The sequence below is a fragment of the Macrobrachium nipponense genome, chromosome 38 (assembly GCF_015104395.2).
Source record: "Macrobrachium nipponense isolate FS-2020 chromosome 38, ASM1510439v2, whole genome shotgun sequence".
NCBI classification, from domain to species: Eukaryota; Metazoa; Arthropoda; class Malacostraca; order Decapoda; family Palaemonidae; genus Macrobrachium; species Macrobrachium nipponense.
The window spans coordinates 61,853,975-61,863,639 of NC_061098.1; the positions used below are offsets into that span (position 1 = coordinate 61,853,975).

Here is a 9,665-nt window from a genome sequence, read left to right on the forward strand (position 1 = left end):
ACCTTTTAACAAGCTCAGATTTAAAAATAAATGCACTTCAGTATTGCAAAATGAAGATGCAATTAGATTAAAATTAATTGTATTCAGCAGCTTCCATCAACAACCATTAAAAGGAAGCAATAAAACTCGAATTGTGACAAAGCTGATGGTGCTGAATATCGTTGCCCCGATTTTCACAAGGTGGGTCCCTTGTGAGTCAGCCGACAGTCTCAAAAATCTAACTGGAACAAAATAGAAAGTATGAGTAAAGCAGGAGAGCAAGATCTTTTTCATCCCTAACTTTCTATATAATGTTGTCCACTTGATACAACAAACATTATAGACATAAAAAATAGCTCTGAGACCTGGAATTAAGTCACATGCAACTCTCTCCCTCTTTTTTTTCTTAAATATGCCAAATAGACAGTGTTCTAAATTAAACAGTGTAAATAGGCCTAATGTACTCAATTATGCCTTTGTACACAAAATGGGTCCCTGAACACATGCAAATTATTTCTTATCTCAGATGATGTGTCAACCCTATAATGGAATTGTTTTTCTTTAACCAGAGCAAAAGAATTATACCACAAAAATAGTAAAGTAAAACAGGAACACTATCAAGTTGTTTTTAATCTATGTCGGTTCTATTGACCCAGCACCAAAGAAAAGATGATTTATAAAAGCACTTCTTATTCATACAGTGAATTCAAGATTAAACAGTACGAAACTCCCAAAGAATACGAATCTATATAAAATCCTTCTCAATGTAGCCCTTAATAATTTTTATTATTCGTTACTTAAAGATGACATCTAACTGGAAAAAACTCAACTCCCCCCTATGAATACCAAATAGATTAGCTATACTCATTCAGTTTTATTACATAAAAAAAAACTGGCCTTACTCTACATGATGAACACACTTTAACTTCAACTTTAAAAATTACCAGTGTTACTGATTAGTACTTCTTATCAACTGCAATCCAATAACGCAATTCTTTTTGTTTGTTAATACCCCACAGCGAAAAAATGCTGACAAATCACAGCAAATTTGCTAAACCAGTGAGTAGAAATATTTAGTATATGCAGTCTACATGAAAAAACAAAAACATATAGTATCTAGTATCAACCACTCCAAACTCACATAGCTCAAAAAATTAACTGAACTGTTAAGAACTAAGACATCATTCACCAAATAATGTTTTTCCAAAATCAATTTCTAAAGATGGCAGAAAAGAATTTGCATAATTGGATTTCATGTTTCTAAAACAAAATCAAACATCAGTTTTCTTATTATGTGACTTAAAATCTTGCAAAAAAGGCACAGTATGCTTTGACAAATACATACAGATATTTCAATGCTTTATAAAATGAAGTATAGTATTGTATACACTTCATGTAAAGCACACTCGACCTGGGAAACTTTTATAAAATTTGAGCCTTATGTATTTCTATTATGCTGATGCAACAACTTAGGCCATTTGGCTAAAACTAGGATGAAAAATTACTTTATTTGAAATCAAGAAACGTAATGGTTTATGAGCAAGTTTTTTCAACACTACGATAATAGTAGTTTACCATAAATGATGAGATACTCCATCAAAACACAGTATTGAAATAAATATTAAATACATTCAATAAATAGTCCTTTACCACACTGGAAACATTGATTACCAGTTCAAGTAACCTTAGATTTAAACAGAAAAAGATATACTAACAGAAAGGTTCCTATTGTCTAAGAATGACCTTGTAATGGCAAAACTTTCCTGAAATTTTGAACAAACACAGTTCAAAAGAACTATTACGCTCCCTCGTATGATTTCAACCTCCAAATTTCAGTATGACCCACAGGTATACAATGACTTGCATATGAGGGTAAATATCAGAAACTATGTTCATTGATATCAAATTAAAGTTGGATGAACTGTGGGTTTAGTGGTTTCCAATGAGACAATGAGTTGAAAACTTTTATAAGATTTTGCTACTATTCTTGTCCAAATGCTGGAAATTCTTCAGTATAATTTTCCTTTAACACCAGGTGGTCACTACATTCTTTGCTATATACAGCAAGATAAACATTACTATCTTGTGCATAGCCTTATGTCTAACATCAAATAAAAAAAAAATAAAATACTTACAACATGTCTGTCACCACCATGCCTTTGAGTTAGTGGACAAACACACACACGAACATTTCTTTTCATCATTCCTTTTTATTCTTCCCATTACCATTTTTGACAGCATCACCACCCTTTTCAGCTGCGGCAGCCTTCCTACCAGCCAGAGTCTGAGACAGAGAGTCCCAAATGCCACCAAGGAAAGATGGGCGCAGAAGAGGTTCTCGAAAGGCACGAAGGGATCATGGATACCCAGGACAGAGATTGAGCTGTTTGGAGAAACAGAAAAATGGTTAAACCTGAATTTCTGTAAGACAGTATCACTGGAACCCTTCTTCTCACAAGGTATTTGTTTCTACCAGGTTCTGCCTACTATGCACCTTCGTTGGCAAAGTTCTCTATGCTTTAATATACATTTCCTTTTGCCTTTACTTTTCATCCTAGGCTGGCCATATTTCTCACTTCACTTTTCCCAATTGTAATTTAATTTATAAATGACTTCTTTGGGCAAACACCCCTAAAAATACAGCAATGTGACTCAATGGTCGTAATAAGCTACACACAGTTGTTTCTAAATCATATGTCCTAATTACATAAAAAAAATTTCAAAGGAGTGCCCAACAATAACCTACAAACTGTACTTTAGTGTCATGCTACATTATAGCAAACAGTGCAAAAATCTAATACTATACTACACAAATATTTCAACCTAATACCACATACTGGTCACAAACATATTTCTCATAAAAAAGTTCATACCAATTCATACCCTAAGTTAATTTTAAAACTAACAGCAATCAACACAGCTCAAAAAGGTGCCAGAGGCGTTCTTTCCTGTGTGAGTTAAGGGTTTCTAAAGTTAGGGTATAAGCAAGTAGACATTATTAAGAAAGAACAGCGGGTATAATGATCATATCAATGTGATCCTAATTCAAACTGCAGTGAAATATATGCATCTTATTTTTGTATGCCAAATCAAATTAACTCCTTGAAATTCTGACATTAAATGTTACCCTGCCAAACTGTCAGCCTTTGAAAGAATTCAATAATGCAAATGATGTCAAGCATACAAAATGTTCAGCTAACTTCACCATTCATTTTTACCTTTTAATTTTATTGCTTTCCATTTTCAAAAAAACTAATAATATGATTGTTTCAGCTTCAAAATGACTCCATAACCTATATTTTGACCAGAAAAATCAATACATAAGTGCACATTGAGGTTTATTATTTATAATGATGAAAGAATATTCCTATACTCATGAGAAGTCAGTGTCTGATTGAACATAGATGAGTTTTGGGAACAATCCTCTTCCCTATTTCTTGATGTGGGCAGTGATTTATAAAACCTTTGCTTTGTTCGTGCTTATGAATTTATGTGAATTTCAAACAGACCTTTAATTCAGTCACAATGCAATTGACCAGTGACAACTAAAAATATCACAAAATAAAAAAAAACCAAATCATAAACTGCACAGACTTGAGTTACAAGAGGAATTAGTAAGGATAAAGTTTAAAAGATATAATTAAAGAAAAATTAGTGGGAATAAAGTTTAAAAAATACAATTAAAAAACCAGTGATATGCAAACAAGAAGTAATTAGTCTGTTCAATCCTTATGGTTAAGAAGCTGGCTTCTCTGAAACATGGGTCTGTACTAGTGTGGGCATTTTGTTTGAGTAACTAAATTTCATAGTTAAAAGACCAGGGTAAAACTTCAAATTCCCCAACGCACAATTGTATTTGCTTAAAACAATTCCCATTTAAAACATCATAAATAATGCAGCATACAAACCACAAAAAATTATCTTATTTTCTTTAATTAAAATATTCCGTAAATCCACAACACAAGCTCTTTCTCATGAGAGAGCATTTCCAATAAAGTTTAGCACTTTGACTCAGTGGTCTAAATAGACTACTTCATATAATGATAATAACTTGGTATCATCACTTTCTCATGATCTTTAAATGGAAAAATAAAGTCCACAAGAAGTATAAATATAGTATATATATTGCTAAATACAGGTAGTTAGCTTTGCCAACTTCATCAGTTGGCCTCTTCAACCTTTAATAAACAGAATTAATAATACAGTCAAACCTCTTTTTTGGTTTTCGTACGCCTCTCTTTTCATACGTTTCGGTTTCGTAGACTTGTGCCTACGAAATGTTGTCTCGGTTATTGTACGTTTCCTCGGTTTTCCCGTATCTTGTTTGTTTGCTTGTATGGTGTTTTAAACGTTGCATGGAACCAGTGGTTTATTCAGTAATGGGACCAACGCTTTATGTGACTTCCGAACCACAAGTCGAGAGTGAACTTCTATCACCAGAAATACATCTCTAACCCCTTAATGGAATGCCTGAGAATTGAACTCGCAGCCACCGAGGTGGCAGGCCAAGACCAAACCGACATGCCACTGAGGCAGCCCCGGGCCCTGTATTGAGCACCCTTACAAAACATCCATCTTCTTTCGTGACCCATTCTGCTTTTGTGTTTGTTGTTTTTGTGCTTTTTTTTATTTTAGAGAGCAACTGCTAAATAAGCAACATGGGGTCTAAGAAAGTTCCAAGTGCTAGCCCTCCTGTAAAAAAGGTGAGAAACACTACAGAATTCAAGAACTAATAGTAAAGTGTTTGAGGAAGTTGCATGCCAATCTTAGTGAGTAAATGCCTACTTAAGACCAGCAGAGGCTGGTTTGAAACATTCGGAAACGAATGGACACATAATGTGCCTACTTCAGGGATTAAGGGCATGTTTGCAAAGAAGAATGATGTAGTCTGTCTCTCCATGTTTAATGACAATGCCGTGTTTAACTTTAGGCAAATTTTAAAGAAATGCCAGAAAACAAATGCTCTGACATTTTGTCGTGCGACAAGCTGGTCCTAGTGCAAGTAAAAACGAAGTGAAGTAACCTCAGATAGTGCCATTAAAAAGCAAAGAGAAGTAACCCCAGTTAGTCTTGATACCTGAAGTCCTTCTGGAGGAGATTCCCCTTCCAAACAATAACCTCTCCGCCTCCCTCTCCCTCCTCTCGTCTTTCCATACACTAACAGGTGTTTTCCATAAATGTTAAATGTTCATTTATTAATTTTATTAGTCATTTATATTTATTTCTCATTGTTTCCTGTACGAAACTGTTTATTCCCTGTAAAATACATTTTTTGTTAATATTTTTGGGGTCTGGACCGCATTAATTATATTTACATTATTCCTTAGATTCTGGAATGGATTATGCATGAAAATTGAGGTTCCACTGCATAGAACATGTTTGAAAAATGGAAAAAATCATAATTTTTACTCAATTTGTATTTTTCATGGCTAGTGAATCTTTGCAAACTAGTTAAAAAACAATTAAAGATCGTAATACAAGGAATCTATGGCTGGTAACTCCAGAATTGTTTGATGATCTATTAGCAATTCTCTGGGAACGTCATGGCAAGGTAGAGGCTGACATACTGGTTGTTGGTCTTATTTCTGATTTGCTCTGTTCAATTTTATCTTCAAGGAAAATCTCTGAAATCTGGCAAAAGCCAACGACCAACCAATATGCAGCCTCTACCATGCCACGACATTCTGAGAGAATTGTTAAAAGACCATCGAACAATTCTGGAGTTACCTGAAAGACTAACAAGCAGTTGTTTCATTTTTCATACATGTTCTCCTATATGCATTATTTCTATATGTTTATTCAGGCTGAAGAGGTCAACTGATCAATTTAGCAATATACTATATATATAATACTGTGGACTTTGTTTTTCCAACAAAAATGATACATAACAAAAATGGAATTTTAATTGACGTACCTTGAAATACACAAAGAATATACAATGCCAAAGTAAACAAGGGCATGGGGAGCTGATATGAGATCGGTTTCTTGTCCAGAACGAAATGATGCCAGCAGCAATGGATGCCTTGGTTGGGCTGGAATTAGAAATACAAAATTAATGGAAATGATTTACAAAATACATTTTATATACACTCTTACCAAATTATCTATTACCATAACTTCTCAGCACTTGACATGGTGTGTGCCCATTGATAAAAACTAATAAGAATAAAAATGAGCTTCATACTATTTATGTATTTCAAATCACCTATCCTTTATTTAAAAATCAATTTCAACTGCTATGAAATGCTCTGGGAAACTAACTGAAAGTGTAGAGTTTCTAAATCTAAAAGCAAGAACTGACCTGAAAAGTTGGGAAGTAAATCAAATGGTTGCACTGATTTAATACCATATACTTTCTCCCTGATTATGAACAGAAACTTAGACTCACTATACTTCAAAGAGATTTACATCTATGTAATAAACATTTGCAAAAAAGATTTTGAGTATGAAGTTCCTCTGACATAATAGATCATACACCAATAGGACTAAAACATATTTTCACCTGAAACCATTTGCCATTTGCTAAAAATTGTTGATTTAATTCTCATTTGGCAACAACAAGATGAAAGAAAAACCAAATCTTGACTTACAAGGATGGCTGCATGACTTCGACGGCCGTGGGTGTCCAGACGCCTCGCAACAATCTCTCCACCACTTTCATGAAGCCAGAACCATTACCTGCAAATGTCAAAAACACAAGTCAGAAATCACTGTTACTTTCATTCAGCAATACAAAAGGTACTATATGTGGTGCGCTTTGCAGACCCTCGTGCCGCCCAGCTGTGTTGCTTTCTTTTACTTTTTATTGGAACTAGACCTATGGGGACCTAAGAGGTCATTCAGCTCATAAAATAATGTTCAAACAATTGTTATGAGAGGGTGGAAAGTAAGACTGAAGACCTATGAGGTCATTCAGCACCAAAAATAAAGTTCAAAGTTCAAACAACTATTAAGAGAGGATGGAAATAAGATGGAAGAAACAAAACATGAATGGAGACAGTAAAAGGAATGAAAGGGATTGCAGCTAGGGACTGAAAGGACGCTGCAAAGAAACCTAAGTAATGCCTATAAAGCACTGCGTGAGGTACACCTAGTTCCTTGTTGGATGAGTCGGTTACGTGCTCAACTACCAAAGGAATCAGCAGAATTTATTTCTGGTAACAGAAATTCATTTCTCTGTGTAGTTCGGATCCCACAATAAGCTGTAGGTTCCATTGCTAAGTAATCAGTTGGTTCCTAGCCACGTAAAAATATCTAATCCTTCAGGTCAGCCCTAGGGGAGCTGTTAATCAGTTCAGTGATCTGGTAAAACTAAGATATACCTAACCAACAGCACTACCACCTTATGGAGTTTAACTTTTTACTCTTTCGTTTATAACCTTTGGTTTTCTCCCATCTGACTTTCCAACTTATTAACATTCCATTGGTTAAATTTTTATCTCACTTGAAAACAAATCACTTTGACAAGGCCTATATGAGTCTAGAAATCTGATTTCATGGTGTTGTTAGAGTATTTTATGATGGTAATACATAAAGCTGCATCAGCTAAAATTCTTGATATACACAAAAAGCAGTTTGTAGAGTACACTTTGTATAGAACCAGTATTTATCAAAATGCAAAGAAGCACATTTATTGATATGTATTCTTTTTAGTAATAATTCCACAATTATAAACCTTACAGTAAACTACCACTTGGACTGCATAGTTTCTTGAAACTAAAGAGCCTGGATGAGTTGCACTTTTGATACAAAACCATTATACAAAAATATAATTTTGCTGGCAAATGAGAACCTATTCACAAATGACAAGTCTATACCCTAAAACTACTTCCAAATTACTGACCCCAAGATACATTCTTTTATATCTTTCCTAGTACTATGTGCTATGCCAAAGCACTTCTGGAACTCTGCCAGCTCTCCTTACCCAAACCACGTGGTTTCTCTATAGCTAAGAATATTTCTAAACAATTCACAGTGATTAATGAACAGGCTTTTAATCTTCTAGAGTTACCAGGCAATGTCTTTTCCCTAATGAATAAAAAAATTACATACTAGGAATTTGGACAATAAAATTAGTAACTATTCCCAGAACTTCAGAAAGTTTGGCAAGGTTTACTTACATATATTTATAATAAAAATAAAAATACACTTTTCTGGTAGTTTATAATTCTCCCTCTTTTGAACTTTTCTTCTCTACTTTTCTTTCTCATTTCACTTTCAACTTTTCTTCTACTGTTTTTTCTCATTTTACTTTTCACTTTTTTTCTACTGCTTTTTTGTCTCATTTCATTGAAGTACAGTCCTTAATAATAAATTCAATTTTGTCTAAAAATACATCTCTGCTTCAATTCCAAGGAAATTACAATCCTTATAAATGTAATCAAACAACTATTTCACATCAGCAAAACCCAAACCAATAAGACAATACCCTCATACTTATCCAGCTGAGGCAGATAAAACCACTGCTGAACTTAAAAATGACAAAAGCATTTTGCTACCAACAATAACCATAATGAAATATGAATAATGGTTCTCACTTGCTAGTCCCAATGCTTTGTCACTACCTGGTAGATGGGAACAAAAGCATTTTTATGCTGGATTGTGTAAGGCTGTCCAATATACTATCTTAATTTTATTGGTGATACTTTCACCTTGTCTAACCATAAAGATCATCATCATCACTTACAACTCCTTGTGATGAAAAGAGCCTCTGTGAACTTTCACCACTCACTTTTTCCACAAATCTCCAAGCTTATGATAACGATGTACCTTTCACCTTTCCTAAAAATGGCACTTAGTCAAACTTTAAACAATAGTACATTAGTTATAAATACACCATGGCACTTCAGTTGAAGACATAAAAACACCGAACCCCAACGAGGGTTACTGGTGTATTGTTATTGCTTCAAATCAGATGCAAATCAAATTTCTAATCTCTTGTAGAACTACCAAAGGTATCATTGTTAACGATTTAGCAAGACGTTACAGAAAACCACTTAAATAGTGGGGCACACTTGGCAATATGCTTGCATGCAACACTAGATGGTATTAAGCTCTGTGCAGAGATACTTTTGCCCACAAACTGCACTGGTTTTTATGCCTGTTACTTTTCATCTGTTCCCTCTTGTCTCTTTGTTTTGGAACCAGAGGTGAAAATTGGAACGAGGTAATGTCAAATAGGGCTGTACCTTGTTCCAAATCTTACCTCTGATTCCAAAACAAATCTTTCAGGCGATGCACATGAATTGGACATAAGACAGTGGTCTGGCTAATTCATACAACTATCTTTATTTCCCACAGGTTTGCTTTTCCTCCCTTACAGCCACAACTTTTGCACATGACTTGAGTTCACATCTTTTACTAAAAATAGTCTAGAATCAAGGCAAAAGTCCTTTCAATAGATATGAAAGGAAAACTCCTTTAAAAAACAGAAGAGATCAAAACGAAACAAGAATAACACTAACCCTTTATGGCACCAATCAGAATCATCGTCACATAACCATTAGGGAACACCTTGGCTGCATGTGTCACTCCATCATTGATTTTCTTTACCCTGAAAATACAGGCCACCTTCACACAAAACAGTCCACTTAGCAGGCTCCAGTACTTCCAAAAACTATTAGATGATATATAAAAAAAAATCCAAATTCTTAAATAAAATCAATGCAATTCTAGATGATTTACAC

General features: G+C 34.4%; 1 pseudogene; it reads right to left on the reverse strand.

Annotated features, from left to right (window-relative positions):
* Nucleotides 1-209: 209 nt before the first annotated feature.
* Nucleotides 210-9,665, reverse strand: part of LOC135209848 (trimeric intracellular cation channel type 1B.1-like) — a 31,020-nt pseudogene continuing 21,564 nt past the window's right edge.